The 4,535-nt window shown below is 43.2% G+C and overlaps 1 pseudogene; it reads left to right on the forward strand.

Moving 5' to 3' along the window:
• Window positions 1-343: 343 nt before the first annotated feature.
• LOC145403315 (uncharacterized) lies at window positions 344-4,219 on the forward strand (annotated as a pseudogene).
• Window positions 4,220-4,535: the final 316 nt, after the last annotated feature.

Below are 4,535 nucleotides of genomic sequence, written 5' to 3' on the forward strand. Positions count from 1 at the left end.
GAAAACCGAAAGCCCTTGGAACTGGCCGAGGGAGAAATTTTGTCCAAGGCAAGTTGCATATGCCGCTCAATAGCAGACATGCGGGAGCCAGAAAACCATATAACTAAATCATCCACATAAGGGATGAGGACACCCCAGCCGGCACAGTGTCAAGAATACCATTAATGGCCACTGCAAACAGAGAAACACTTAAAACATTCCCCTGTGGGACACCTTCCTCCTGGCATAGTGGTGCAGAGAGGGTAGAACCCACGACTCCAAACACACGATCAGTTAAGAAGTCTTCAAGCAACACAGGGAGGCGACTACGTACACCAAAGACATGAAGTTGTTGTAGGATGCCATGGCACCAGGCAGTATCATAAGCCTTCTCAAGATCAAAGAACACAGCCACGAGATGTTGCTTATAGGCAAAAGCTTCACAGACAGATGCTTCGAGCCTGATAAGGTTGTCTGAAGTACACCGTAAATTACGAAAGCCACTTTGTGAAGGAGAGAGATAGCAACCCTTCTCTAGAAACCACACAAGCCTGACATTGACCATCTTTTCAAATAGCTTGCACACACATGATGTTAAGGTGATAGGGCGATAGTTGGAGACATGGGAGTGGTCCTTACCAGGCTTGGGAATGGGGAGGACAATACCCGAATTCCAGCTCTTGGAAAGAAAGTCCTCACTTCATACCCTGTTAAAAAGATCCAATAAAAACTGTAATGATTCAGTTGACAGATGATGCAGCAGAGCATATGGAATGTCGTCAGGCTCAGGAGCAGTGTCACCACACTCCGAGAGGGCAGTATACAGCTCACATAGGCTGAAGTCTAAATTATATGGCTCTCCGCCACAAGAGCGAAAGTCAAGACCCAGCCTCTCCTGATTCCCGTGAGAGCTAGCATATGGCTTAGAAGGATCCTTTTTTGAGACTGCACAAAACTGATTTGCAAGAGCAGAGGCTACTGCATCTGGTGCAGATACAAGATTTCCATGAAGTCACAACACTGGTGGGAATGGGGGGGGAGAGCCTACCAGAAATCTTGTTTACCTTTTTCCACACCATAGGCATTGGAGTAGAGGATGTAACTGTAGAAACATACGACCTCCACGAGTTATGGCGAGCATTCTTCATGACCCATCAATAGTGAGCACATGCTTTGCGAAACTGGATTTTTAGAAAAACAACATCACGGTTGGCAAAATACCGACAGGCAGCCACTTTGTAAGCTCCTTTTGCTATAGAACAATCATCATTCCACCATGGAACAGGTCTCTGGGAAAAACCACCAGAAGTCCGTGGGATGGAATGAACCCCTGCCGAGAAAAGAGTCTTAGTAAAATAACGTTCAGCATCATCGATGGTTGAAAATCAGTAACCTTTCAAGTAACCTTGTAAGCAAATACACGTAGTTCTTCAAAGAGAGACCAATCAGCCCTATCCAGACACGAGCATGGCATACGGGCTGCAGGAACAGGGTGAGTAGACTGGACCAACATAGGATAATGGTCACTACCATGCAGATCATCCAAAACCTCCCAAGAAAAATCAAGGGCACAATCAGAGAAGGAGATGGTAAGGTCAGTGACAGAATACGTGATAGTCTGAACATGAAAATGGGTCGGCCTCCCATCGTTTAGAACAACCAAATCTAAATCCCCAACCGAGGAAGCAAGATGATCACCCCGGGGATTGGAAAGTGAGTCACCCCACAAAAGATGGCGTCCATTAAGGTCACCAAAGAGTAGAAAAGGGGGTGGAAGTTGACTGACAAGGGTCTCCAGATCAGCACGCATAAACAGGAACGGAAGGTGGAAGGTACAGACAACAGATGGTATAACATCTCCCAACGTGCATCTGTACCGCTAGAACTTGAAGGGGAGACTGTAATGCAAAGAAATAAAGGGGACATCAGAACGTCACAAAATGGCACATCCACCGCTGTGATCACCAGGAGGAGATGCATGGAAGACCTCATACCCCCTGATAGAAGAAAACGGTCTAACCAGCCAGGGTTTTTCAAGTGAAAATCGCATTTTTATCGAGTTTGAGTTTCCCACGGTATGAAAATCATCTATGATTTGGCAATACTCTCCCAAAATATCAGGTTAATATTCCAACTCTAAGGCATTTAAATAGTCATTTAATTAAATGCCACTCCCCCCCAGCTGTTTGTTTACATTTTGCCTGTCCAAAGATATGCGCACTTTTTTCGTAGGCCTAGTGTTTATTTTTTAATTCATGTTTGTAAAAAAATGCCTCATCAACATGTGACAACTCTGGGATGGTAAATGAACTGATGCTAAGCCCAGTGGCCAGTAGTCCTTGAACTTCCAAGCAGAGAGGAGGTGTGTACAGCTACTTCATTCTGCCCTCCCCCACCCTCCATAATCCTTTCTTCTCGTGTTTGTGTTATTGTCCTGACAATGGCACGGCCTAAAAAAGCTGTACAAAGACAGAAATCTTTATTAATTGCTGCCAGGGAGGCTTTGGCAAGGAAGAGAAGGGGAGAAAGGAATGCTCACGTTTCTCCTGCCACAGCTATAATCCCACCCTCCCAAGGGACAAGTATATTGCCTTCCCCACCGACCTTGACACCCACTAGTGCTCAAAAGAGGAAAATACAATGTGCATGAAACTGCAAAGGATGAAGACTCTAGTGAGTGTATTATAGTTAGAAAGGCTGACGTAGAATAAATATGTAACCGTGTGGCATGTGGCAAGTGTTTTGAGTCTGGCTTAGAAGTGAAGTTCACTCATCACCAATCAGAAGTATGTGTGACTGTTAGATGTGAAAAATGCACCAAAAAGGCTTGTGACACCAGACCAGAAAGTGATGTAAATAAAGTGAAAAACATACACAGTGTCACACTTATGCTTGTTTATGCCATAATGTGTCTGGGATGGGGATACAATGGAGAGTGTGTGGGATGTTTAGTTTGAGGCATTTTACACGAGAAAGCTATGTTCGGTATGCAGATTATGTGATACAGAAAGCAAAAGAAAGTGTCAAAAGTGTACTAGAACGTAGCAGGCAAGCTGTATTCAAGTACTATCAAGAGAAACTAAGGAAAAAACCTGATGAATTTGGAGAGCTTGATATAGAAGTGAGTTTTGATGGCTCCTGGCATACACGAGGACACAAATCATTTTTAGGTGCAGGAGCTGTTATTGATGCAAATACTGGCCTTGTTGTTGACTATGAAGTACTAAGTAAGACTTGTAATATTAAGAAAAGTGCATACAAAAAGAAGAAAATTTCACAAGAAGAGTTTGACAGGCGGCAAGTGGACCACGCCCCCTCATGCAGTATCAATTATGAAGGAACATCAGGAAGAATGGAAGCTGCAGAAGCTGTGGCTTGCTGGAAAAGATCCCTGAAGTACAACATGCGTTATGTACACTTTGTGGGTGATGGAGACAGTGCAGCCTATAATGCAGTAAAGTATTCTGGGGTTTATGGTGAAAGAGAAGTTGAAAAATGGGAGTGTATAAATCACGTATCCAAACGGTTGGGCACAGGACTCAGAAATCTTTGCAAACAGACTGTGATTGAGGTAGAGAAAGGCAAAGCCAAGAGGAGAAGAACTTCTGTAGGTGGAAAAAACAAACACAGAAAGTGATTGACCGGCTGCAGTACTACTTCAAATTATCAATAAAAAGGAAAGTGGAAACAACAGAAAGTGAAATGAGGGATGAAGTGATGTCTTCCTTTTACCACTGCTCATCGACTGACAGCAATCCTAGGCATGACTTGTGTCCTTAATCAGAGAAATCTTGGTGTTTCTATCAGCAAGCCTTAGCCAAAGGAGAAACACCCCCAAACCACACAGAAATGGAAGTGTTTTTTTACACTGCCAGATGAGAAGCTACAGCTGGTGAAGGAGGTTTATGAGAGACTTACCACTGATGAAATGATGAAAAGATGTCTGCGTGGTTTGACTCAGAACCCTGATGAGTCCTTTCATAGTAGAATATGGAGATATTGCCCCAAACACACCAATGCCACAATAAAAAGACTGAACTTTGCTGTGGCACAGGCAGCAAGTGACTACAACGTTGGATACGTAGCTGGGAATCTCCATGAACTTTTAGGCCTTCCATACACAAAAATAACTGCAAAATATTTGAAAAAGAAGGATATGGCGATGGACCAACCAGTAAGGAAGAAGATGAGGAACAAGAAACTGGCAAAAGACCTCTTCTACAGCCCTGGAGGTCACTGAAGGTGTGCTGCCTCATAGCTCTTCCAACTTTACCAGTGTTTTTCTCAGAAGTAAGTTTTTTACCTTGGAAACATTAATGCTTCACTATCTCTTGACCAGCTTTAGCCATCCTGGTCTTATTTTCTTTGTCAGTGAATGTTCTTGGTCATGAATAGCTCACTTTTTCTTTTTAATGATTGGCTTACCAAGCAATTGCATCATTATCACTGGCATACAGGCATGCAAGAATTTTCAGTGAAATGAGTTAATTATAAATCAGAAGTAAAATAGATTATTAAAAAAGTGTACTCTTCAGGGATTTCTTCACATATGTAAG

The sequence above is a fragment of the Coenobita brevimanus genome, chromosome 60, assembly GCF_032717465.1.
Source record: "Coenobita brevimanus isolate Jiangsu-jjx chromosome 60, ASM3271746v2, whole genome shotgun sequence".
Taxonomy (NCBI): domain Eukaryota; kingdom Metazoa; phylum Arthropoda; class Malacostraca; order Decapoda; family Coenobitidae; genus Coenobita; species Coenobita brevimanus.